This window comes from Pelodiscus sinensis, chromosome 11, assembly GCF_052426305.1.
Source record: "Pelodiscus sinensis isolate ZL-2025 chromosome 11, ASM5242630v1, whole genome shotgun sequence".
Lineage (NCBI taxonomy): Eukaryota > Metazoa > Chordata > Testudines > Trionychidae > Pelodiscus > Pelodiscus sinensis.
The window spans coordinates 49,927,948-49,955,569 of NC_143062.1; the positions used below are offsets into that span (position 1 = coordinate 49,927,948).

At 45.9% G+C, this 27,622-nt stretch overlaps 1 protein-coding gene and 1 long non-coding RNA gene across 18 annotated transcripts in view; one reads left to right on the top strand and one right to left on the bottom strand.

Annotated features, from left to right (window-relative positions):
• Positions 1 to 27,622, top strand: part of FHIT (fragile histidine triad diadenosine triphosphatase) — a 1,114,957-nt gene that overhangs the window by 231,440 nt on the left and 855,895 nt on the right. For 2 of the 16 annotated variants that reach the window (XM_089781283.1, XM_089781286.1), the window contains exon 1: positions 17,527 to 21,677. The exons of 12 other annotated variants lie outside the window; for them this stretch is intronic. The gene's annotated coding sequence lies outside the window, so the exon portion shown is untranslated. Of the gene's footprint in view, positions 1 to 7,649; positions 8,032 to 17,526; positions 21,678 to 27,622 lie in introns of those variants that run through there. 2 more of the 16 variants (XM_025186476.3, XM_089781279.1) reach the window with 2 other exon arrangements.
• The window catches only part of LOC142830896 (uncharacterized), a 79,311-nt gene that overhangs the window by 1,703 nt on the left and 49,986 nt on the right, over positions 1 to 27,622 (bottom strand). The window lies entirely within an intron of this gene.

Here is a 27,622-nt window from a genome sequence, read left to right on the forward strand (position 1 = left end):
GCAGGTAAACAGGCCAGGCAAATAACTTAGCCTGCAGTGAGTGTCTGTCAACAGCCCAAAGTAGCCAAGTACAGAAGGAAGAACTCTGCAGTGCTGGCATGTGGACAGGAGAAGCATAACAGGTGCATGCACAAGAAGGGTTTCTCTGTGTGCAAGGAGAGTTTCTCTAGAATAGGAATGGGCAATTAATTTTGCCCTGAGGCCCCCCTACAAGGGGTGGGGCTTCCCCCATCCCCCATACCATGATTGGTCTGGGGGTCGGGGAGCCTCTTTGCCTCCCCCTTCCCATTAGACACCCGTGCCCTGGAAGAGGCTTGGAATGCTCCACCACTCCCAGGCCAATCATGGTCTAGAAGATGTGAGGTCTACTGGGCGAGCAGAGGGATGCTAACTTGCTCAGCAGTGCTGGGGGAGTGAGAGTGATCGTTCTGAAATACGGGCCAGAGGTTGGAAGCTCGCCATGGAGCTGTTTTGATAGGGTATGGGTGAAGGCTACAGCCTGGTGTCAGGTCTGGTATCTGGAGATCAAGAAAGGCCCTGAGGCTACGTCTACACTGGCATGATTTTCCAGTAATGCTTTTAACGGAAAAGTTTTCCGTTAAAAGCATTTTCAGAAAAGCACGTCTAGATTGGCAGGATGCTTTTCCGCAAAAGCACTATCTGCAGAAAAGCGTCCGTGGCCAATCTAGACGCGCTTTTCCGCAAAAAAGCCCCGATCGCCATTTTTGCGATCGGGGCTTTTTTTGCGGAAAACAAATCTCTGCTGTCTACACTGGCCCTTTTGCGCAAAAGTTTTTCAGAAAAAGACTTTTGCCCAAACGGGAGCAGCATAGTATTTCTGCAAAAGCACAGACAATCTTACATGAGATCGTCAGTGCTTTTGCGGAAATTCAAGAGGCCAGTGTAGACAGCTGGCAAGTTTTTCCAGAAAAGCGGCTGATTTTCTGGAAAAACTGGCCAGTCTAGACACAGCCTGTGTGTTTTCAGATGATACCTTACATGGTGTGCTTCGTACACAGAATAGTACAATAGTATGTAGGGTGTAAATGGACGAGTGTATTCCTCCACAACACCTGAATTTGCAGCGCCATTGCAGAGCAATCCCTGGCATTTGAAGTCCATCTGCAGCATTTAGTGACGTTGTACCTAGTGTCATGTTAGCCATGTGTATGTGTTTGGAAAGGGTTATAAAGTAGAGTGGAAGGATGAGATGGCTTTTCCCTTTAAATGTTTGAGCGCTCGTCTCTCCTCAGTGCAAAGCCTCCCCTTCCTGTTCGTTTCCCTTCTGCTGCCTGAAGAAGAACACAAGCACCGCTGACAGCTGTATTCGTAGTACGGGTAGCTCCCTGTGGGTCTATCTCCTTCTCTGCTAGGACCAGATATAACCGTGAAGGTGGGGCCCTTTCTTCTCTCCTACGGGGAGAGCTCTGTAGTCTCGCTGCGGCTGAGGCGCTCTCACTTGCGCTCACAAGCCTCTCCCGGGGGGCTGACAGTTTCGATATTCTGGTGGGAAATAGCTGTCACAGCAGGTCATGGTGGGGAGAAACAATTTCTCACTAGCTCCTGCTGATTCTCTTTGGGAATCTGAGCGAGGAGAGCTCTGAGAGGACCCTAAAGTGCCACGTCCCCTTGACAAGCTAGGGACACGTGCCCTTGATAGAGGGGGATGCTACAGTGGATGCGTGGTGCACCTAGACAGCATGCCGGACATGCTGCACATGTGGGACAACGGCCACAGGGGGCCCAATCCAGACAGGGCCTCGGTTGCAGCTGCTCCTAGCTGGGCTCCCGGGGCTCTCCAGCAGGCTGCCTTGCTAAGAAGGAGGAAGCCACCCAGGCGGGTGAAAGGGGCTGGTTGGGGGGTGTGCCCCCCAGTCTGGGTCTGCCTCTCCCCCAAGACCTCTATCTCCGGGTGCTTTGGGTGGGGAGGGGGGCTGCAGCTGCATGTAGCCGGACCTCTGCTGGTCTTCTTCCCCTGGCTATCGGAGCGAGGGGAGGGACGCAGCCCCACCTGCCAGGGGAGAGGCAGAGGAGACTTGACACACCCCTCGCTCCCTGATTGCCGGAGGGAAGAGGAAGAGCAGTGGCAACTGGGTATGTGCGACTGCAGCCGCCACCATCCCACAATGGTGCCCTGCGCTGACCCCCACCACCAGCCTCCTCTTCCCTCCTGCCATGAGCCCCCTAGCCCCAGCTCCTTGCCCTCATTCCTGGCCCCCCAAACCTCCTGCCGAGTCCCCCCACCCTCCTGCCCTTATTCCTGAACTGCCACACCCCCCTGCCCTGAGCCCCCATGTCCCCCTGCCCTCAGCTCACTATCCCCAGCCCTTATTCCTGAGCCCCAAACTCCCTTCCCAGCCCCTTGCCCTTATTCCTGAATGTCCCAAGCTTCCCGCCCTGAGGCCCCCGCACCTTCAGGCCCCTGCCCTGACCCCCCAGGCCCTCACACTGATTCCTGCATCCCATAGCCCTTCTGCCCTGAGCCCCATCCTTATTCCTGAACCCGCAAACCCTTCTGTGCTGAGACCCCCACATCCTCAGCCCCCTGCCCTAATTCCTGCACCTCCCACATCCCCCTGTCCTGAGCCCCCATCCACAGCCTCCTTCCCTTATTCCTAACCCCCTAAACCTGCCTGCCTGAGCCTCCCCCACTCTTACATTTCTAACAGGTACTGTCATATCGCACTCCCAACCCCCTGCCCTGAGCCCCCCCGGGGTGCGATACAACAGCTACTTTCACCTCTGCGCCATACTAGGCACAGTTCCCTAATGCACTGAGAAGAAGGGGAAAAGTAATCAGAGACCCACAGAACACTAGACTGGGAGGGGACCTTGAGGGGAAATTGAGTCAAGTCCCCTGCCCTCATGGCAGGACCAAGCACCGTCTAGATCATCTAGGTGAATTAATGTCTAGGTGAATTCACCGTCTAGGTGAATTAATGTCAGCTAAGCAGGAATGCTCAAGGGGTGAGCAGCCGTCCCAAAGCCATATCTGGCGTGCTCTTCCCGCCAGACCAGCTCGTCCTGCCCCTGCAAAGGATGTGCGCTCTTTAATATGCTTCTGCCTTCGGGATTCAGACTGCACCAGCTGCACTTCATCTAGGGTTGCCAGGTGTCTGGTATTGATCCGGACAGTCCGGGAGTTTCACCTCCTGTCCCGTAAAAAAAATCTGAAAATACCAAACACCTAAAATGTCTGGTACTTTCTGATTTTTTTTTTTTCCTGGCCAGGAGGCGAAAATCCTGGGTGCTTAGCTGGTTCCCCAGGGGAGCTGTCCAGCCCGGAGCAGGGAGACAAAATGGCAGATGGCCAACAGCAACCTGTTAGGGCCAAAAAGCCTCAAAACGTTTCTTAAAGGGGCCATGCTTTTTAATTTTTTAAAAATGTTTTACATCTTTTTTGCTCAACAACTCTGGTCAACCCCCCCCTTTTTTTTCCTCAACAGAATTTTTTTCCCCGGTGGGTTTTTTTTTAAGGGGGGGAGGGGTTCAGTATATTTGGTTAAACCATCTGGCAACCCTAACTTCATCCCAAGGAAGGAGTTCAATATCCACAGCACGGTTGCAGCAGGGCACAGGGAGAACTTAGGGCAAACTTTCCTAGATCAGCAGAAATTCTAGGCAGGCGTGTCCCCGGTACTGCAGCCTTAGGCTAGGGTTGGCTTTGCCTCGTGTTACTGCCTGGCCCATAGTCGGACAGGGGAGACTGGTTAGCAACACACATTTTACAACATTTCCTGTCACATCAGGCCTCTTCAGAGAAATCCAGAAGAAGCCACACACTTTTGTTGTTTGTTTTTAATAAAAGCCCCAATTTCCTCTTCTGCGTCTGAGGCAATATATGAGCCCTCAAAGGAGCAAAACTGCCTGAAATGTAGTAGCAGTTGTGTAGTATGGCTGGGCCCGTCGATGGGAGAGGCAGGGGGAGCAAAGCAGCCCGACAGTTCAAAAGGTCCGGGGGCCCCAGCCACCATTATCTGCACCAGCGCTGGTGCCCAGAGCCCTGAGCTCTTAAAATGGCTGCCACAGTGCCGCGCGACATGCTCCGGGTGACTCAGGGCTGTGAGGAGCACGCTGTGGTTTGGGCAGCACTGAGCGTGGCTGGCCCGGCTCTGCCCCTCTCCCCCGAGGCTCTGGCCTTTCCGTTAGCACAGAGCTGCCCCGTCCATTCCCACAGGCCCAGTGTGGCTGTTGGCTCCCTTGAGTATGGCTGCTTCAGCAGGCATTTGGATCCTGCTCCACTATACTGATTCACAGCATCCCTCCACAGTGGATTGTGTTTCAAGAATGTCAAGTTTGGGACAATTTTGTAAATAAATCAACATTTAAAATAAAAAAAAACCTCACAGGTTCTTTAAATGTCACTTTTAGGACCTGTTTTGAAATAGGTGCTAGGGCTTGAAAACTTTGCTGAATGTAAAATATGTCAGGGCACTGTTGGATTTGAAAGGCAGTAAGAAAGTAGAGTTTCCATTCTATATTACAGAACTTAGGTCATTTGTGTGGAGCACGGCTTCATCAGCATGAGTTTTGTCATTTGAAAGGCTGCTGTGCCCTGCAAAGGTTTATTAATCTTTATTTAATGTGTTAGTGTGAAAAAAATTAAACATACAAAGACTAAAGCTCCAGTATGCTTTGTAAAGTCCCTCTGGGTGTTCGATCTATATTACTCATAACTTTGAAAGGTAAAAATGGCAAGTTTTATTACCTAAGTACAAGACACAAAAGGCTATATTAATTTCACGGAATGTGTACAAATATGCAAATATGAACAACTCCAGGGAAAACAGAGCAACATGATAGTTCACACTTGGAAATTATGGAGTTTAATAAAGACTTGGTATGAAGCAACGTAGGAAATATACTTTGTTTTTTAAACCACAGCTTTTGTTGTTAAACTATGTTTAGTATTATTCATGAACGATTCCATATTCTGAGGCACTGTGAATCACACGGCTGACTGTATCTCAGGAATATACATTTTGAAGTGTTTTTTTTCAGTACGTGCCTCAAGATGATTTATCACAACTCATAGGACCCTATATATCTCTTTCTTTCACCCCCCACACTCTCTCTCTCTTTTTCTTGGCTTTCTTGTTGTCGATACACACCCCTCGCTTTTTCTTGGCTCTTATGTTTGTTTGTTTCAGAACCCCTTGGGTTTCTCTCGGGTCACGTTTTCAAGCTTTTCTCCATATTCACAAGAGCTAAAAACTGTTCTTTCAAAAACAAAAGAGGATTTTGGGTTGGGACTTTAAAAAAGCAATCAAAGCTAGTGAGATGTGACAAACCCATGAAGGCTCATAACATGCATCATGTGATGGGATGTTTGTAAAGCAAAGAGCTGTTCACTTTTGAAAAATTGTGCTGCAGAGGCAGTGTCGAGTTGCTCTTGCCCCTGGGCCAAGTGATTAGCCAACATTTGGGGGCTTGCCAATTGTTTCCACTAAGAGGAGAGTGTGGCACTGTTCTGTTTATTTGTAACCACACACACAATGCCCTGTTTCCCCAAGCTCAGTAGGCAGTTCCCTTGCTCCAAAATCCAAGCGTGTCTTTCTAGAAGATTGTGGGACCAAAGAGCGCTGTCTGTTCTATCTCATGCCATGGGCAGTGGGTAGAAGAGGCCTGGGAGGGCAAAGGACCCTCAGACAGGACACACTGCTCCTCCCTCTGCCTTTGGCGGGCCCCCACCAGGATCCTGCCCATATTGTGTGTCCTGGGGCCCTCATCCTTCACCCCTGGGCCTGGGCCTTGCTGTCCACCCCAGAAGGGCAGTTGGAGGGGTGCTCAGGGGAGAGCATGAAGAGGTGCAAACGACGGGCGTCAGGTGAAGGTACAAAGAGGTGCAAGCAATGGAGGAGGGGAGGGAAAGCCTCGGGGAAGGGGGTGAAGGCTGGGCAGGGCCTGGCCAGAATGGAGAGGAGTTGGGGGCATGGCCCTCCACTTCTACAGACGTTCAGCACTTGCACCCGTCCTCCCCAAATGTTGGGGTTGTGCACCTGTCTCCAGCATCTCCCCAGGACTGCCCTTTCTTACGCCCAGCCCACCTTCTGCACGGCCTCCAGGGCCAGCGGCAACCATTCGGTCCCCAGGCCCATATTTCCCTCAGCCAGGGCAGTCTCCCTGTCTCTCAGAGAGTTATTGCTTAGGCCTTTCCATCGGGCACAATGTCTGGGGCAGCACCTTGTGTTGTTCAGCTTATTGCTACAGAGAGAGGCGTTTAATTGTGCCTTTCATTGTGCCTGCCTGAAGGCTGTGTAGCACATCCATCAGCTTGAAGCAGGTCGGTTATTGTTTAGAGATCAAAGAGCTCCTCGATGGCAGCCATTAACAGCTTCCCGCATAACGGCAGCTCGAGATGGGTCACAAAGAAACCCCTCCGGTAGGGAGGAGGAAAGCAACCTGAGGGCATCCTTTGTGTTAACTCAAAGGGAGAAGGGGGGCGAGTGCGTGCAGGCTGAAGTGTTTGCCTCCCAGGATTCTGCCTGGCACTTCCAGCACATTTGCAGGGCTCAGAAGGATTCCGCCACAGCTGCAACTTTTAGAAAAATGAAAACGTGAAACCATGTGAGAACATGGAAACAGCACAGTTAGCAAGGAAGGATCACACACCGCCCTCTAAACTCCAGTCATCTGAAGAAGTGGGCTGTGCTCACGAAAGCTCATGATACCATCCACATGTTTTGTTAGTCTGAACAAGATGAACTTAAAAAACAAGAAATGGTCTGGTAGCACTTTCTAGACTCACTCGGCTACCCCCTGAAGCTGTAGTCCTTTAGTTAGACTAAGAAATGCACTAGTCTAGCACTGCTCTTACAAGAGCGTTCATCATCCGACCGTTTGGCTCTTCTGTGATACATATTTATACAAACCCACATTTTTAAACAGCTCCCCAATAAGATCTGCAGTGTGAAGGGTTCTAGCATTGGTTAAATAGCATGTGAGTAGCTGATGATACTGCTAATTGTTTTCTAGGCTAACAGCACTGGGTGATCAGAGGGGCTAATGGGTTTTGTGCTGCTAAAATGCTGGTTCAGATGAAAGTGTTCCCAAGCCAGGGCACAGACAGGTGTTTCAGATAGAAGGGAGCTTTTGTAAATTTGGGTTTGAAAAAAAAATCCAGCTTGTCCATCACTGGCAAGTTGCGCTGCCATTCCAGCACATGGGCAGAGGATGAATAGGACACACATACCAAATGGTGCCCTGATAGGTGTGTTCCTCTAAGGCTGTTTGACAGTTTGGCTGTGTCTACATTGGCATTAGACATGCTGCCTGTCTACACTGGCGGGGACTTCTTGCTCAAGAACACTGACGTTCTAATGTATGAAATCAGGGCTTCTTGCGCAAGAACTCTGATGCTCCCGCTCAGGAATAAGCCCTGTTGTGCAACTGTTCTTGCACAAGAGGCCAGTGAAGACAGGCAACATGAATTTCTTGTGCAAGAAAGCCCGATTGGTTAAAATTGACTTCAGAGCTTTCTTGCACAAGAGAGCTTCTACACTGGCACGGATGCTCTTGCGCAAAAACACATCTCTTGCGCAAAGGCACATGCCAGTATAGACACTCTCTTGTGCAAATACTTTAATGCAAGAACTCTTGCATTAAAGAGTATTTGCGCAAGATCATGCCAATGTAGGCGTAGCCTTTGAGTATTTATAGATGATTCCTGTGCTGAGAATTGATTGCACAAAGGCACCAAGATGTGCCACCCTAGATGCCAGTTTTCACATCAGATGTTTGCTCAAGTTTAAAAGTAAAACTGCACTTTTTTCTAAGTTCTAGCCTTGGGAGCTCGTTCTGAAAACGCTACTGTATTTCTTTGCTTGGCCACCTTCACATGCAGTCAAGTCTTTGCAAGCCAGATGAGAGCATTAGTTACACCTGTGCAGCACCTGGGGGGAGGTATTGGGATTGCACATGTGCAGCTGATTGAAACTTAATGCAGTAGTTTGGTGCAAAAGACTGAAGACAAGGTCTCTAGTTGCTGTGTTGGCTCTGCAGTGCTAAGGGGAAAAAGTATTGAAACTCCAGGTAAAATGATAAAGTTTGTTAGTAAATATACAGATGCATTAAAGAAGATCTGTGCTTTCTGCAGTTACTGTTTAAAATGGAATACAGTTTGAATAACAAGCTTGAGTGTTTCTTCCTTATAGGGAGAAGTGAGGGTCTTATCTTAGACTTTCATAGTATGGTTATGTAAATTTCTCTCTGGGTTACTTGGAAATCAGTCTTCCAGGATGATTTCAGGGATAAATTACGGGGTCTGGAAATGTTCATGAATGTTGTTTAATTCCCTTTTCCTATTGGGGGATAGTGTCCAGATGGTTTTTTGGTTCTGGTTTAATTGCAAAGCTGTAAAATCAGATACAGTTAAATTAGCACTCTCCCCTCCTGTAGATGCAGCAATTCCAGGATAAAAGAACTTCTATCAATATGGGCTTTTCTTCTGTAAGCTTTAGCTTGTTCTCTTCAATGCTTGTCAAAGCTTTATATGGATTTTTTTAGCAATGATGGTGGTAGTGTTGATCAACAAGTTTTTAATGATGAATCTGATGCTTTTTTTTTCAATACATGCTTGTTGTGCATGCTAGTGGAAGACTTATCCTCCCTTAGGCGTGTGGTTGGTACTGAAATAAATTTTCTCTTGTCTCTTTGGCTGCTTTAAATGTTTACTTACATGGCGGTCATAGATTTCACTCTCCTTTTAAAACAAGGCTGTTTGTTTAGTCTCTCCATATAATCCCCTTCAAGTGCCTTAGGCCAGCAGGATGCTTGGCTCCCAGCATGTACCTGGAGTGCTCGTCTATAACCAGTGAGCTTTCAAGGGGTAGGGATGACCTTGCAAAACTGATCTTAATTCATGAGTTCTCCTCTGTTCAGGTCAATGTCCCCTGCATTTGTGCACTCAAAATACAGCTTGCTGACCTCTGTCTATAGGTTGACTTCCCAGGGAGCCAAGATATGCAAACTTCTGTGACTTTTGTGAGGCAGCAGACCTTTGGTATCTTGGGTCAGACTGAGCCCTTTGAATGTTAGTGTTTGTTTCTTTGTATTTAAAGGTAGAGCAGTGATGTTTTCCATCTAATAGAAAACTGCTGCTCCAGTAGGCTTAGAATTAGTGGGGTTGTCTTTACCAAGACTCAGAAATAGACAAGATTTTTAATTCCCCCTTTAGTCTGCCTGCCTGCCACATCTTCAGGCTGCCTGCTAATCCGCACTGATAATGTTCCTTGCCTTTCTCGCTGTGTTCAGGGGCAGATGGTTCCTCAGTGGCTTGGAGGGGTCTTTTCTCAGGACTATTGCCAGTTTCTTCCTCTGCCTCTCTTGGTGTCTCTTGCACAAATGGAGTGCTGTAAGGAAGCCCAGGTCTCATGTCCGCTACACCCTGGCTCAAAGAAATATGCCTCTGTGCTGTAAAAGCAGCCTGTCTAGAGTCAACTGGAGTCAGGCCCTTGGATACAGTGCTGGGGGAAAACCCCTCGTAGCCCCTCAGAGCAGCTGCTAGTAGGGATGTTCACTGGTAAGCAGGAGGCTTGCAGATGGGCTTACTGATTAACTGGCTCTCACTGGTGAACTCTGGCAGCGGGCAGCCACGCTGGGCTGGAACACCCCCAGCCATGAGGGGCCAGGCAGCAGGACCCCCCCAGCTGTGGAAAGGGGGGTGGTCGGACCCCCTTGGCTGAAGAGGGGTTGGGAGGACAGGCTTTGAGTTACAATGGTGACCTGGTTAACAGTTTTAACAGAACTAGCTTGAGGTCATTTAGCTGTGTCATTTAATCCCTTCATCCTCTCTCATCCCCAAGGCCAGGAAATTCTTCCCCGGCACCAGCCAAAAAAGCCAGCTCCACATTGCTGGAAAGAGCGGGGCCTGCGGGGAGGAGGGAAGGGACGGGGTGGGGCTGGAGCTAACCTCCCCCACGAGTCCTTCAGCTCTGCCTGGCAGCGGTGGTCAGAAGCCCTGGGTCCATTTGAATTGCCAGGCCCTGGGGCAGTTGCCTCCTTCCCCCATCGGCAGGCCTGAGTACAGCAGTGTATTGGAAAACAATAGAACGCCTGGTTATTGTGTGTTAAAAGCCGTAGAATTGCTTCAGTTCTGACTTGCTAGTATATGCTGAAATGTAAAATCAAACACTACTCTTACCATGACTGACACCTGCCACTGGGTTTAAATCATTAGCTCAGTCTTAAAGCAAGCCCCACGTCTCTGAGGAAAGGAAAAATTGTCATGAAAATGTAATGGCACTCGAGTTGGAGCATTTGTAAACTTGGTTTCAGTTTAAAAGCTTATTTCTAAGTTTAAAAAACTTGGAGTATACAGGCGGTGACTTGATTTCTGTAGGCCAAATGGAGAGCAAGAAAACACAAACTGCAAAAAATGGCGATTGTTAAAGGATTTTCTTGCAGCTCTCTTGCAGGAAAATAATTCTATAGCACAGTGTATTAAGCAAATGCTTTTCTCTATATGCCCTTTATATCAATAAATAAAATCAAATCCACTCTGTCTTCATTATGCAGCATAAGGGGAGGAAAAAGAGCAAGGGAAGAAATTGCATTTCCCTTTTTGTTTAAACAAGTATTTCAGAAACCTTTTCATATGTTACTGTGCTGTGGCCTCTGTGGCCTCCTACTATTAATCTGGTCTACCCTGAAGCTTTCTATAGCCATATAGCTATCTCCCTCCACACACTTCAGGGATGTCCTGTAGTTCTGGACACAGAGGTATATGGCCAAAGTTCATAATGCTTTTTACAGTTAGTTACCCCACTGTTGTACTCCATTTTTAAATGGACACACAATGAGTAAGTCGTATTTCCTGTGCTAAGAATGACACCTACCACATTAAGGGAACATGTATGTGGTAGATTTAATGCCTGTGGCTAGTACACTTTCAGTGGTGGCCACTGTGCGTCCAAATTTCATGCAGTATATATGCTTCATAGGGCAGAATTTGGGGAGTACAGCATCTCCTCTAAAGAAAGATGGAAGGATAGTTAATGCTTTCAGGAAGCTTCTTTTGAGTTTTTCTTGAGGAAATAGAAGCCAGCTAACAAATCTAATATTCAGTCTTGTGTTCTTCTGTATCTCACAGGCATTTCTTTGACAGCCTCTGACCTCAAGTGCAGTGGAGACCCTTGCTCATAAAGGGTCGTCTGATGCAGTCCTCAGCCAAGCCGAGGGAAAGGCATTCCCGCTGACTTCAGCAGGCCACTGGCTGGGGTTTTAAAAGGTCCGGCTGGAGCTCTGCCCTACATGTACGGGGGGTGGCTAAAGGCAAATGTTCTTCCCATCTCTCTGACCTTTTCAGCGCCATGTGGCATGCTGACTTGGGGTTGCACAGACTTTGCAGGACGGGAAGAGAGGCCATTTAAACCTCTGGTTCTGACTGGGCTGCTGGGATGGGAATACGGCCACGTTAGTGCTTAATGGGAACACGTGGTTGGGAATATGGCCACAGAAGTGCTTAAATGGGAACGTGCTCCTCTGGGAAATGCCCTGAATGCCGGGCTGAGCGCTTTTGGAAAGCTAGCCCTACCATCTCTCTCCGTTTTCTTTTGTACTTTACACCAGCAGCCAGCGTGCCCATGTATCCACGTGAGAATTGCTCTCCTCTACGACGAGTTCACCTCCCTGACGGCAGGTACTTGTCTCTTGGGGGAAGCGCCCTACAATAAGGATAAAATAACATACACAGACCCTGATCTAGGTCGTCATTCCTGCAGGCTCTAGTGACTTTGTTTTTGAGAACAACCGAGCCTCAATCCAAACGGAAATTGACCTATTGGCTGCCAGTTGAAAATCTTAGCATCTGCTAAGCCTCTTTGTACTGTGCTGGGCTCAGGTCTTAAACCACATGCATGGTCAGTAATTAGATGGGAAACCGGCAAAGAACAATCTAGGTGCTCAAGGAAGTCCCATCCCGTTCTCTGTGGGGATGGGACTCTAAATGGTTTAGGAATATAAGATAGACAATAAAGAATAATATTGGTAGGGTGTGTAAATAGCCTGCCCTACTCACTAGTGTAAGATACCTTGGAAAACAAGGGTGGAAACTCTTAACTCTAGTCAGGTCAATGAGTTTAGTGACTTACACTAGGGATGTCATTATGTGCTCAACTACACAGCTGATAAGCCTGGGCTTATGGGTTAATCTTATCGACGACACACACTTCCCCGCCCCTTGCTGCATCTGTATCAGAGGCAGCAAGTGGGGGGGAGGGGGCGGAGGGCGGCAGCAGCCTCCAGTGCCCATGGGGAGCTGGCTTTTAAGCTGGCTACCTACAAGCACTGGACCCCACAGAAATGCATCCCCCCCCCTGCTGCCCCGATTGAGAGGCAAGCAAGCTTTTGAGCCAGCTTCCTGCATATATTGACTCATGTGCGCCTCCTCTCTGCCTCCCTCCCACCTCCCGCACTGCTGCCTCTCTATCAGAGGCAGCAGCACTGGTGAGAGCAGCAGGTGGGAGCCGATAGATATGGGGAATCCAGCTTTTAAACTGTTCCCACTGCTGCCTTTCCCAGAGGCGGTGGGGTAGGCGGGAGCTGCTGCTTGGGGGGAGCTGGCTTAAAAGCTGTCTCCGCACGAGCACCGGTTCTGCGGAGCCTCCTCTCTTCCCTCCCACCTCCCCGCCATGCTGCTGCCTCCATCAGCAGGCTGGTCCATGGGATGCTGGCACAGGTCCTCTCCACAGAGAGCTCAGGGCCCCTGTGGACAGGGACTGCTTCTGCCCCACACTGCTGCCTCTAATACAGAGACAGCCGTGGGGAAGGCAGGGGGCTCCCCGGGAGTGGGACCAGAGCACACTGGCTGCCAGTCCTGCCCCCGGGGACTGTTGAATAGTCGTGTAACTAAGTTTTGCTGCAGTTACATGACTATTCAATTGATCGATATCTAACATCCCTAAGTTGCACCAAGAGCGGAGTGGGATATTAAATGTACATCTGGATAATCAGAGCATCCATGTTACGTCATGGATTTCATTTTTAATAATAGAGCACACTATGAAGATGCAAACCTTTATGCTCGGAATGCTACCCTTAACTTAATAGGGAGCTGCTTCATGGTTGCAGCTATCCTTGATTCCAGTTCTATGGTGTCCCGTCTCTGTTTTGGCTGTCGTGAATAGTAGTCTGTACTTTAATGGGGTTACTTTTGTGTGGCTAAGGATCTGTCTGCACGACAACACAACAACCGCACAGCTGTAGCACTTCAGCATAGACCACGGGCCCGCTTTGGAAAGCTGCTAGTGGGCCCCTATCGCTTTGTTTACCAAAAGGGGTGAGCAATAATTTTTGATGGGGAGAGGGGGGCACTCCAGGATTTTGGAAATTGGTCGAGGGCTGCACTCTTCCATGATATTAATGGAGATGCAGGGTCTGGGATGGAGGTTGGGTGCAGAAGGGAGCTTGGGGTTAGGGATTGGGGTGCAGAAGGGAGACTGGAGTCTGGGAGGGAGTTGGGATAAAGCAGGTGGTTGTGACCTAGGGCAGAGGACTGGAGTGCAGGGGTTTGGGATGTGACCTAGAGTCGGAGTGGCTTGTGATCTGGGATAGGAGGTTGGAGGTGCCAGATCCAGGAGGGGGTATGGGTGTAAGAGGGGGATAGAGGGTTTGGGTATGTTGAGTGGGGGGGAGGGGCAGAGAGTTGGGGCAGGAAAGGGCTGGGGTGCCAGAAGCCCGCTGTGGCCAAGATACGACTTTACGTGTCAGCTGCCAAACTAGCCTGCCTGCAGAGCTTGAAAGGTTTGCCTGCCTGCCTGCCTGCCCATGCGCTTTTTAGGAGCCAGGAGAGGGGGCATGGTTCTTCTTGGCTGCCTATTACTCCAACAAGCTGCTCGCATTGGCTGGTTTCTGCCAGAAACCGGCCAATGGGAATGTGCTGGGGGGTGGGGCAGCTCCTAAAACTTCCTCCCTCCCCTCCAGTTTTAAAACAGAAATGGAGCCCTGCAGCCGCGTTTCTGCCCGGTGCGTTGGGCAGCTGGGCAAGCTGGAGATCCTGTCTGGGGCTCCCCGCTGCCTCCGCGGGCTGGATCCGGTGGCTTGGCGGGCCGGATCCAGCTCATGGGCTGTATTTTGCCCAGGCCTGACCTAAAGGGTCTATAGCCCTGGAGCCTTGCGGCTCCCATTTGGCTGGAGCAGGTGAAGTGCAGCCAGAGGGAGCTGTGGGAAGCAGTAGCCCAGGCTGTGCCACGGCTCACGGCTCCCCTTGGCTGGAAACCGCAAACCAGAGCCAATGGGAGCCATGAGACTCGGTGGCTATAGACCTCTTAGGTAAACAAAGTGGCGTGGGCAGGGGCGGCCCGTGATGATGTCATGGCTATTGACAGCTGTTCAGGCAGGAGCACGGATTGCGCTGCCCTGCCTAGGGCACCTGCTGCTGCAGCCGGCCTCCTCCTGGGCGTAGGCCTGCTAGCAGCTCTCCCAAATCGAACCTGTGAGCCACTTTGAGGAGCGTTGGTGTAGCTGTGTATCTGCTAATGGGAGAAGAGCGTCTCTTGGCTTAGGCAATCCAAGTCCTCAAGCGGCTGTAGATAGGTGGGCAGGTGGAAGAGTTCTTCTATCGACCTGGTGCCGTCTACATTGGGATTGGCTTAAACATTTCCCTCAAGGGTGTGGATTTTTCATGCCTCACCAACCTAGTTTTAAACCAACTTAATTTTCTAGTGTAGGCCAGGCTTCAGACAAGTCTCACGGACTGAAAAGACTGGGCCCAGAAGCATCAGCAAAGAGATGCATTCACTCCACCTTCTTCAGGAATCAAGATATGAACTCTCCCTCCTTTCATTGAGACAGGGACTCAAAATTGCAATTTTGTCCTCTGGAAAATAATAAAGGAAGTTTACATGGAAAAATTGTTGCAACGTTAGGTGAATGTTGGTTGAAAGAAGGGAGTCGGGAAATAATGTGGGGAAACTCAACTTTTGCAATGCCAGTTCTTCTGCTTTGCATATTTACTCTTTTTATGGCATAAATGTAACACAGAATCCAATATAAACAACACATTTCAGCTCCAATTCTGCAACTTTTACACAGAAATAATTCTTCTATCCCATGAGACCTGTCAAAGGTGGAAATGGTTCAGGTGAGTGCCATTTGAACAATGGGGCCTGGAACCAGAAAAACAGGGAAGGAAAAGATGGTAAAAATGGCAGCATTTGCTGTAAGTTAATGTTCACTTAATTTGTGAAATTGAAAAATCTGCTAAAATTAATTTACAGCGATTTCCAGTAACAGGGTAAGCGGCACTGTGACGCAGCACAGCAGGAGTTTGAAAATAATGTAAAACAAAGATGCATCCAGTATGTTTTCTACTAACCTATGCATGTGTTGCTGTAAGCACTTCTGAAGTGCATGCAGTGTTGCCGCAGAGCTGTTAACCTTTGAAATCTTAACAGTGTCTTAACCTTATTTGTATGCTCTCCGTATGTATGTACATACTTTATAATACACTCATGGTGTTGGGAAATCTTATGTATGCTGGTCTATAAATAAAAAAGTTGATTGGCTTTAGAGTTGTTTTTTTTTTCTTCTGAGGTGTAGTCTTCTATTAAAAAAAGTGCCTTTGCTTCTTCCTTCAACACATCTTGGGGCTAATTTCTTCTTAGTGGACAAATGCGTCCTCTAAAGCTATATCTGACTTCAATCACTGGAGTTGCTGTACTGCAAATTAACAGTGGCATTAACTGGGAGCAGAATCTGAACCCTTAATTTAACGACAATGTCTAGAAACAGGCTTTGACATCTTTTGTTTGTGAATTCAAGATTTTGTCCGTGTTCAACCGTATTATGCAATCATCCTTCAAAGAGACTTTTCAGACCATCTATATCGAGCTTAGTCAATGCCTCCCCTCTTATTGTACCTGTAGTCTGATTGCCTCAGCACACCCCCGTAAAGTTCTCGAAGGAGATGAACTTGTCACGTGAAGCAAGATTCAATGAAAACAACCTGCTGCAAAAGTGCCCCATTTAACTTAATCACAGAATCTGATGCTTGTAAAATTTGTTTCACAGGACAACCTACACAGGCTTCATGACATGAACATTAAGCAGTTTATGAACAGGTGCCATCTTTTGTACAGCTAGCAGTGTACTAAAAAGGTTGTGAAGGTCGTCCCGCCCCCCATTTTTTTTAAAGCAAATGGCTGTCCATTAAGGCAAATTATTTCCCTAAATGGTCAACTAAAAAGACAGCAGATGAAGTCTTCCTTTTAATGATACAGTAAGGGTGTGTCTACATTGCACTCTTACCTCAGAATAAACCATTCAATTGGTGCTATGCAAATTGTATAGCTTATTTCGAGGTAATTTTGAAATAAGTGCTATTCCAAAATGTCCCTTAAGCCTCATGGAACGAGGTTTACAGGTACCTCGGAATAGCAAGCCCATTATATTTTGAAACATCTATTCCATGTCTTCTGAGTGCACCTGTTATTTGCAGATACTTCCAATATCCCGCAATAGCTCTGCAGTGTAGACATAGCCTTTGCTTAAACAATCTACTTTTAAAAAGGGGAATTTTGCATATGGGAAATTATCCAAATATCTCGCTAAAAATGTTAATATATTTTCTCTGGTATTTTATTGGACTAGTTGTAATTAACTAAAGATATACTAAGTGTCGGGACAGAATTGGCAATGATTTCTATCCAAACTTAACAACCATCTCCATCGGCAGTGGTATGCTTTTGGTAGCTTTCTTGGCACAGATATGGTTTTGTCGTGAGTCTTCTGTCCTAATAATGTTTGAATGAAGTGTGCTGCTGTTGGGTATGGAATCCTGTGATCATCAAAATCTTCTGTGGCACGCTCACTTGGCCAGTGATGGACATAGCATTCCACCTCCAGGCACGGAAAACGATTCTGTTGAGATGTTCAGGCTATCTGGAGCCATCTGCAAGGAAGCTCTGCTCTTTACAATTTGCCTTGGTGCAGAATTAAATATTCTCACAGCCGCTTGATTCCCAAGAGCAAGGTACTGCAATTGTGCCATTACAGTTGTTGTGTTGGAGAATTACAATTGTGCCACAGAACCAACTACTTGCAGTGCCAGTGCATCTGTCTGTTTTTTCAACACCACGTGAAAAGGACTTGTGGGCTTTTTCTTGACCTGAGAGAGCAGAGACTAACTGTGAGGAGTTTCTGTGAGAACAAAAGTAGATAAACTTATTTTAAAATAGCAGCAGAAGGAGACAGGAAAATATATTTCAGGATGTCTCTCCTTGCACAGCCCAGCAATCACTATCTCAGGGGCTCAGTATTACTGACTCTCAGCTCTCTTTATATATCCCCTTTCACAAGATTCAACAAGCTTGACAGACGTACCAACTACATAAACCTTGTATATGGAACACTTCACACACCACTGAATTGCAGCCATCTCTAGCATGGAGCATGGCAAAAATTATAATTAGTGCCGGCAACTTGACAATTTATGGACAAATCATGCAAAGGCTTCTAGCTTACATCTTTATTCCTTATCACCCTTCTCTTCTTCCCCCCCCCCCCATGTTACCTCAGTAGTAAAAGATGTATGATCATAGGCATTGAATATAGCACTTATAAATCTGCTGGACATGGTGTAACTTTTCTTAGCTGGAAGTTATATTGGAGGAAGAGAAACCATGGAAAATTCCCACATGAAATCCTGTTTGTCAGCCTGAAATGCAGAATCTAAACTCTAACCCCTTAGTATCTCATGCAGAAATGACAAATGAGAGACTTCACCCTAGTGTACATAAGTGCAGTTTCCAAAATGTCTGAATCAGTTGTGTGATTTTTTTTGTTTAATTTTAACCCATTTGTCTTGAAGAATGAATGCTACTTTCACAGCTTTTAGCACCCAAGTTAAATAATTTTTCTCTGATATCACTTCAATATCACTTAGCTTTGTAAACTTCTTTGAGCTCTATGGATGAAAAGTGCTATATTAAGAGTTAGGGAAGAATATTTAGTTGGTGATTGTGTTGGTGGGATTTTGAGCAGTCTCATCTGTAGGCTATCAAAGACTTGGTTTGGGGTTACCATTCACTGCAATACTCCTGATGTTTGGGTTTTTTTTAATCTAATTTGACTATATTCAAGTTTTATGCTTCCTCTGGACATGGAATTAAGTGGGAATATCTCTAATTTTTGTAACACATATTGTAATTATTTTTTTTGCACACAATTGCTTGTGCCTTGGGTCAGCATTTGAATGCTACTTAGACAAGTACATTTGACCTAACATGAAAGTGTTAACCATTGGAGTGGTGGCAAGTTAATGGCTAAACCAGTGTTGAGTTAATTAAATCCATGAGAATTATGTCTGTTGCTTATTGTATACTTACAACAGTTCTTACACCTTTAAGATTTCTTGGGGTGGGAGCTCTTTGGAAACTACCTGCAGATTTGGTGACAGGTTGTACCCAAAACACGTGGAACCCCGCCTCAGCCATCTTGTGCACCTGTGCAGAAGAGTGAGTGCTTTTCTCCCTTGAGTGAGGGGACTGATCTGTGCGCCCCAGGATACAAGACCTCCTGAAAGCAGGAGTGAAGTGAAGCAGTGGCAAGTGCCCAGGGCAGAATTGAGCAGGTGGTGTCACCAAGGCAGCATGGCTCCTGTGTCTGGGGGAGCTCCCCAAGTACTTGGTTTCCCAGTGCATGTCAGCTGTGTGTAAATGACAAGACTAAGAATGTAGCAGCTCGTCAGTCTTTGATGCAGCCAATCCAAAGCCCCTTGAAACACAGGAGTCTTTCCCTTAACTTTGGCGGGCTTTGCACCTGATTCTGCAGTCGTTAGGCTATATCTCTGCCTCGTCTCTCCCCCCTACTCCCCCTTCCATGATGTTTTTGAATAGGCTCAATTTGGCCAGTGGTGAGCGGGCTGTAGCTAAATTCAGATGGTGAGTACTCCTGATTGTCTTATGGTAATCATACTTTTCCAATAAATTACTCATTTTAATCACAGGAAAATGTAGTCTGGTACCCTTCACTCCAAACTGAATGGGCATTCCTTTAATTGGTGAGGAGGGGTTGTTAGCCTGTAAGCAGCAGTTAACAGTATGGAGAGGAATTGTTTAGAATCAGCTGGCAGAAACTGCGCATGCACCAGTTATCTTAGTTTGGACAGCCTGGGTAAATTGGCACATGCTCATCCTCCCAGGGGAGAAGGCTGCTGGTTCCCTCTGCAGAAAGAACATGCAATCCTAGAAAGAAAGCACAACAGGATAACAAAAGCTGCAAAGAGATAACGGATCATCCCTAAGGCAGCATCTTCCACTTGTGTGTGTCAATCCTTAAATATTCTTCTCCGGTACCTGGTAACTTGCCAGAGTGTGGGGGAGATCACATGAAAGGCATCCAGTGATGATTTATGTCTTTTCTCCCTGAGGAAAGCTCTCCTTTTGAGGAACAGTTTCATTTACCCGCCTGGTGACTCATTTCTTTCTGCCTTTGCTTTGGTGGCTCTTTGAAGAGCTGAACTGCACGAGGGGAGCGAATCATGAATACATCAACTTTCCCCTCTTTCAATGGGAATAGAAAAGTTGCTATCTAAAGACTTACTCATGCTTTGACAGGCCTTGAATTAGAAAGAGAACCTGAGGAGTAGGTGACTTTACCAGCAAATAGATGACACACAATATTTGTTGTACCAGAAGTAAGGCTTGATACATTTTTGTCTACATAGGCAAAAAAAACCCAGACTTTTGTTAATGATCCATTCTTGATGGGTTACCATCTGAACATAAGATGACCAAGTACCTGTTCTTGGATCTTACTGTGGTCCCCAAAAATCTTTCACTGATCATCCATTGGAAACTCTCACAATCAGAATTCCTCCTACATAAATTCTCTGATTCCCCATAATATAAACAAAGCAAACAAGAGTCATAGGCTGTAGTGATAGATACATTGTTTAAAGATGATTAACAAGGCAGTACTTTTGAGAGTAGGTTTATCTGTGGGGTTGCCAGATGTTTTAACCACAAATACCAAACACCCCTTCTCCCCTCCCCCAAAAGGGGAAAAAATTCTGTTGGAGGGGGAAACCAAAGTTGTTCAGCAAAAAAAAAAAAGGAACCTGAGAGTTAGAGGCCATGCTATTTTATTTCTTTAAGTGCATTCAGAGTCAGAATAGGGATAGGAAGAAGGGAGAGGTTGAGCACTAAGACCCAGGGAAGGCATTGCTTCCCCTTGCTTCAGGTCTTTAGGCTTTTTGCTGGCGGCCATCTTGTTTTCTTGATCGAGCCAGAAGGCTGCTTCCCTGGGTAAGCAGGGGGTCGGGCGGCCGAGGGCTGGGACCATTTACTGAGTGTGTCGTAGGGTTGCCAGATGTCTGGTATTTTCGCCTCCTGGCAGGCGAAAAAAAACAGAAAATATCGGACACTTTAGGTGTCCGGTATTTTTTACCAGACAGGAGGTGAAAATACCGGACTGTCTGGGTCAAAACCGGACTGTCTGGGTCAAAACCGGACTGTCTGGGTCAAAACCGGACTTCTGGCAACCCTATTTATCTGTATTTCCTAAAGAAAGATTCACAGTTCCATATATATTTCAAAATTAAACTCTCTTCAAAGCTCCATCAGGAAGTCTGATGGATTGTGAGATGTGGGGGATGAAAGAAGAATACATAAATGGTATCTCTAAAGGATGGAAAATGTTGGTAATGGACTTCAAACTTTGTACCAACAAACTGCACAAAGTACACCCATTTCCCAGCAGGCTTGTTGAGACAGCTAGTTGGCTGAACTACATTAACAAACTTTCAATACTGACAAATATTCCTATGCCTTTGTGTGTGTGTGTGTGTGTGTGTATTCTATAAAGAGACAATTTTAAACTAAATTTTTGTGGCTGTTCTTTGGGCTTCCTGAAACAAAGTAAATAATCAGCTAGTTCTTCTATAAAACGCTCATTCCCTGCTTCTAGTATGATAAACATACCCCTCCCTCTTAGTCTAAGCATCTATGACACTGCTACTTAATTTCTTCATGCTGAGGGAACTGGCTGTAAGAAGGTTTGAGGGTCAAGTTCCTGTAAGATTTTTTTTCAGTGGTCTTCCCTTAAAGATTCCCATTGTGAGGCTGAAACAGCTCTGTGCTGGAGGCTACAAAACAGGATCATCTGTAACCATAGTGTCCTGAAATTATTAGAAATGTGCATGGGTGCAATGATTATTCAAAGCAGGGAAACTAGGAGCTTCAACAAGGACTTGGAATTTGTGTGCGTACGATTATTGGCTGAGAGCTTTGCTTTTCACAGACTAGCCAAAATAATTTTGACTAGCCTTTTGACTACAGATACCTTGAAATCCTATATGGCAAATTGATTCTGATGCTTTAGGTAAAGGAGTACGAGGGAGACTGTATGTTAAGGGCATGGGTCAGTTCTATTGCCTGATATGGACTAAGCATCTTGAACATCCTTTTAAGAAATTAGTCACCTTCCTGAAGAAACTAAGTAGTAAATCCAGCGCAGCCATGATTTGATTAAAAAACAACAATCCTCGTATAGCCTTCAAATAGGGGAAGCAGTAGTTGTTACGGAGGGGGTTCCCAAAGAGGATTGGCCAGCCGTGGGACGCTTTTGTCTGTAAACCAGAATTATGCATTTTTTTAAGATGAAGAAAATACAAGGTAAAAAGCGTGCCAGGAGAGTGACACTTGAGTGGACACCCAAAACCGTAGTCGGCCATTAACTAGGTGAGCTTTGATCTGCTGGTGGTTGGGAATCTGATGAGAATATTACGCCAACTTATCCACTGAGTCTAACTGGCATTGACTCAGGAGAAGGCTGCTTTTCTGCCATTCTGGACAATGTCAGTAAAGGAAGTGTGTGTGTGTGTGTGTGTGTGTGTGTGTGTGTATTTTGGGTGAAACAAAAATAAATAACCCGAACAACAAATTCATGAATAGTTTGAGAATTTGCCCAAACAACCACTTCTTCTTGAACGTTTGCTTTTTCTTCTGAGTTCCCTGATCTGTTGGTTCTTGCCCCATCAGTTGACTGTCCAGCCTCCCAGAACTGCACTGAAAACACCAGTTGATTATCAAGACCTAGTTCTCTGGAGGAGAACAGGCATGTGTCCCCCATAGATTAAATGAATTAAAACTATTTTTGATATTAGGTGAGAAAATCAAGGGCCGTAGGGTGGTAGTGATGGAAGGCGAAACTGCCTTTGGAATATGGGTTAGAAAGACTGAAGGCAGCCATTTGAGTGGGTGTTCAAAGCTGTCACTTCATGGGGCAGACCTGAACTACTCCCACGTCTGGCCCGATTGTGTCTGTTCTGCCTTTGGAAGACATTTATGGGTCTCTCCAGACTTCTTATCTGTAAAGAACATAAAAGAAATCTCCATCCAAACCCATATGTAACTGGTTGTCTGTCCCCCACCACCTCCTGCGTATGTGATAAATTGCTTATTCAACAAGAGGCTCTATATTTCCCTTTAGTTTAGCATCTTGACTGAAGTAGTGCTTAGTAGTATTGGAGTTTATGATCATTCCAGCATTAAATACTGTGTTAATTAAAAAAGGAGCATATTGAAACCTGTCTTTAGCATCTTCCATAGAGCACAGTTACTGCAGTCCAGCAGTTACTTTAACCTGAAGAACGTTGGGATTGTTTGCAATTTCTAGCAATACCGAAGTGCACTACAGCTTCATCCGTTTCCCCCAGGAGACGGGTGTTTCTAGCCCCACCACTCTGCTTATCCTATGATCTCTCTCTTCAAGCCAATCTTTGGAATGCCAGGTGTAATGAACAAGTACGGAGTGTTACATTGCCAGTCTCAAGCTGGTGTTGGCTAACGACAGTGCGTCTTTGGGAAGAAACATTCTCAAATTTACAAATTTTCTTTTGAAGGTCAAATAGCAGCAATAAAAAGACTCCCTCTATGTATAGGAAGCTGTCGTGTACATCACGCACCTGGTAAGAGAATTTTGAGTCCATTTCAGATGCTCGTTTGGTGCCCAGATATAAAATATGAGAGAGAGACTATATTTCCTATGTTTTACCATTGCTAAACTGATCTTGCCCATATCCAAGTTGTTTTGTTTTTTAGATAGAGGGGGATAGGCCTTATTACAAAAATCTTTTTTTCCAGTATTCTCTCCCTTGAATTCTTTAATCTGAAGAGAATTTAGATTTATCAGATACTTCCTGAAACCTTTTGGAGTTCTGTCCTCATTTTGAGGTGGATCTGCAATATGGGGTGATAAGGGCACTCTTGGGTTCAATGTAAATGTTGTTTTAGACAATAGGTCTGTCTGACAAATGGTTATAGTGAATAACATGCCAACCTGCTGGATTTCTGGGGAGAGAACAAGATCATACAATCATAGAATACTAGGACTGGAAGGGACCTCGAGAGGTCGAGTCCAGTCCCCTGCCCTCGTGGCAGGACCAAATACTGTCTAGACCATCCCTGATAGACATTTATCTAACCTACTCTTATATCTCCAGAGATGGAGATTTCACTACCTCCCTGGGCAATTTATTCCAGTGTTCCTGACAGGAACTTTTTCCTAATGTCCAACCTAAACCTCCCTTGCTGCAGTCTAAGCCCATTGCTTCTTGTTCTATCCTCAGAGGCCAAGATGAACAAGTTTTCTTCTCCTCCTTATGACACCCTTTTAGATACCTAAAAGATCTTTTTCTCCAGAGCCCTAATGATTAAGTCCTGGTTTCAGTCACATCCGTTCATGTCCCACACTCTCTCCCGATCCCTCAGCAGGAGTTTCCTGAGTAGCTGAAATTAGACTTTTTGCCCTAACTGGCAGAGATAAATACCTTCTCTTCCAGAGGTATACACTATCTTTCCTTGGGGCAATGGACCTTGTTGTTACAGCCTGGATGTCCTGGCATATAGAACTTACTAAAAGGGTTAGTATCTGAGCTTGTGTACTGAGAGAAGTGTCTACGTGCATGAGAGGAGTCGCACGCTTCCTGAATTCTGCTTTTCTCCTCTGCTTGCTTTCACGTTGGAAGAGCACATTTCTCAAGTGTCACCATCTCTTACAGTAGTCTGAAGTGACACTCGGGCAGTATGTCACCGGTGGACATCATCCAGTAGATTTCTGAAATAAATAAGTGTGAAGAGCACCTTAGTTTGTATGAAATGCCAGGACTGTTGTAGCCATTGTATAGACTGCGTCTGCATGCAACTGTGGCCCTGGTCAGTGTATGACAATACCTCGTGCACTCTTCTGCCTATCCCCCTAATTACAGTAGACAGTATTTTCATACATATTGGCCTTCACATGAGTCCATCACATCTGAGTTATGCTGTGCATATTTGCGTATGCCATGTTTTAAATTTTTTGTAATTGAACCTAAGCTATGGTCCTACTTTAACTCCTGATTTATTCTTTGTCATAGTTTTTACGAAGATAGAACAAGTTATAAATGTATCACAGTCACAACCTGTTTAAAAGTGCAACCAGATGCCTGTTTTAGTTTAGATAACACTTGTATATTTTGTTGATGGTCTACACTACAAAGCAATAAAACCATAAATTGTCAATTTCTTTATGAACTTACATGTAATCCACATAATGTACACTGCAGGGTTATTTTCCTTTCCTATTCTGTACATCATTATTTCAGATTACTGAAGCATTAAAACTGGTTAGCTATTTTAACATAACAGCTATCAATTGCCTTCTTTATTATTGCTAAATTGTGTAAATGTTTGCATTTTTGTGTTCATCTGGGGTGAAGCACTAATGAACTATATTCAGTTCATGCTCCCTTGTAAATATATTTTTGAATTTGTTCTCATTATTTATTCCTTATCTTCCACAGGCTAGTGAAAAGTCTCATTGTGCATACCATACAAGCATTTTCTTTTTTCTATTATGTGCATATAATGTACATACAACTTTTTCTTTGATCTTAATATGATATTTAATTGTCCCAGCGGTGTGTTCATGTTAGAAAGCAAGGTAGATGGTTGACTTGGAAATATCCTGAACCTGCAGACTGCTAAGTGCCCTGGAATATAAATGAAATTGGAACTTCAAGGCTTGCCTCACTTTGATGAGCTGATATCTCTCCTGTCACCAAGATATCCAAGCGCCTCACAAACATTTAATGACCTTATCTTCACATGGCGGTTAAAGAACCGGCCTACACAAAAATCTGCGGTCAGGTAAGAAATCCAGATAACCTGAATCTCAGTTCAGTGATTTAGTTATAAAATCATCCTCGCTGAATCAGATCCTAAAATACTTGTTTCATTTAAAAACTTAGCCAGAACAAAGTTGGGTTTTATCGTTATTTTTTGTTGTTGCTTGCAGTTCTCCAGTTTCCAGGAGATTTCAGAGTCTAAAATTCTCTCTCGAACAATCAGAATTTTTCTTATTTGGTGCCTCGTGCCATTGTTTTCTGGTCTATGCTTAGCTTTCCTAGCTAATAAGGAAGAGGTCTTTATCAATTGTTGCTGGAAGAGGTCTGTTGGTTACCCCCAACATGGTAGCAGGTTTTAAATTACTGGCACATGAAGCATCCATAATACACAAAGAGCCAAGGAATTAAGTACCCATTCTGCTGAGTCCACAATGGTTTTCATATTCGTAGGTCAGCTGTCATTTAAAACTTACAAGCTTCATCCACCCAAGTTTGACAGCCATTCCTCCTCTGTGGCAAAAGCTGCCCTATCCTAAATGCTGCTCCACTCAGATAGCTGTTGGCATTTTTTAGGGTTGAGTTCATGTACTGGTGACCACTTGGTTCCCAGAGCCATATTTGCTACTCTCTACCACATGGTGGTTACATCTTCATAGAAAATGAGGCCCTAGTGATATTGTTCAAACTCCTCCAGGACTTTTGGGGCAGCCAAAAACACAATGCTGGCAAACTGTCCCTTATTTAACAAATAGGCATAAAGAACTGCATAGACTTCCTGAACTCTTACAGTCCAGACCACTAGTATTCTTAGTTCACTCCATTCAAAACCCTACATCAAGTCCTTATAAATGTTCTTTCAGTGCTCTTTAAGGTGACTTATTCAATAAAGACTGTTCTATCTAAATAATGGGAAGAATGGCACATACAGAGAACCCACAAAAGCCCTGTTGTCTCTGTATAATCCCCTCCTCCTTGCCTACCGTAGTTCATTGCCCTATGTTTATGCAGTCTGGCGCTCTCCATTGCCTCATGGAGGAGCAGAGAGAGGACTGTTTTTTAAATAGCAGAAGGTTTATCATCCTCGGCCGCTGAACCATACAGTGGCAGCTATGTTCGGAGGTTGGATCAAGAAGGGATGAGCAACTAAACTGTAGATGGTTTTCTGAGCTTTTTTGGCCTTGGAATCATATTGGATAGTTGGCAAGACTTTGTCGGCAAATCTTGCAAGAACTTTAGGGGTGTGTGTGTGTGTGTGTGTGTGTGTGTGTGTGTGTGTGTGTGTGTGTGTGTGTGTGTGTGTGTGTGTGTGTGTGTGTGTGTGGTATTAATGTCTCTCTCGTAGCCTAAAATGAGACAGAGCCCAGTTCTGTCCAAGCGTTGGTGCCTTCGCCACCCTGTGCGGACAGGCATGAGCAGTCTAGAGAGACTCGAACCTTCCAGCCGCCCAGACAGTTTCATTCAACAGATGTTCATTTACCTTTCATGATGCCTTGCAGTGCTCTGCCTGAATCGAAGAATCCACTGTCCATCTGCTCCTTTGATGATGCCTTTGTTTTGCAAATGGGAACTAGCATGTACTTCATTTCTTGGAGGCATGGCACAGATCCCTCAGTCCAAGGCCAATGTTTGGGCTGGCAGCCTTCCTTCTTGGCCAGGGGTTGGGGCTTGCAGCTAGTTTGTGAGGTAGGGTGCCTGGCCAGTCCTTCTGGGACTCCCTCCCTTGCTGTTTTTCGTTTTATAACTAGTAGTACTTTGTTTCATGCTCTTGCTCTCTGTCTCTTTCTCTCAGCTACCTCTCCTTCCATCCTTTCTCTCTCCCTCTCCTGCACCTTCTGACTGAGGAGGCTTTTAAAAGCTTCCAGCATGCCTGACATGGAGTCAGCTGGCCCCAATCTGCCAGGGCCAGCTCCTGGCTAGCTGCTCCTAATCACCCTGCAGCCTTCCACCTCTAATGAGCAGGCCTTTTACCCTTCAGGGGCTGCCTTTTTGCCACTCTGTAGCAGCCCTCTGGCCTGATCTAGTCACAAAGGTTACGTTGTATTTTTTAAACTCTCCTCTATATGCAAGGGACCCTGCATCCCTCTCCATCTTCTGCCTATTCACACTGCACTGTCCCGTGTGCTGTGGAGTTTGTTCTGCCACTTGGCCAGGGTAAGAGCCAGGGTTCCACATGCAGCTGAACAAAATATTGTAAATCACTCGCTTTGAAGTTCTAAATTGTTGGATGGCAATGATGCCATGTATTCCGGTTACAAATCTATCCAAATAAGAGAGCCTGAACTCTTCATCAGAAATTTACCAAGCTCTGCCTTTGTCCAAAGTCAGTCTTTCTGCCCTGCCCCCATACCCAGTAATGAGGTGGTCCTGCATGTGCCGGTGGGGATGGCTTAGTACAGAGCAGATGTAAATTACAAGTACCGGTGGAATCTCTCTAGTCCAGCACCTTTAGGACCTGACTGGTGCCGAACTAGAGAATTTGCTGGACCACAGGAGGTCAATATTGTCTAGCAGCATTAC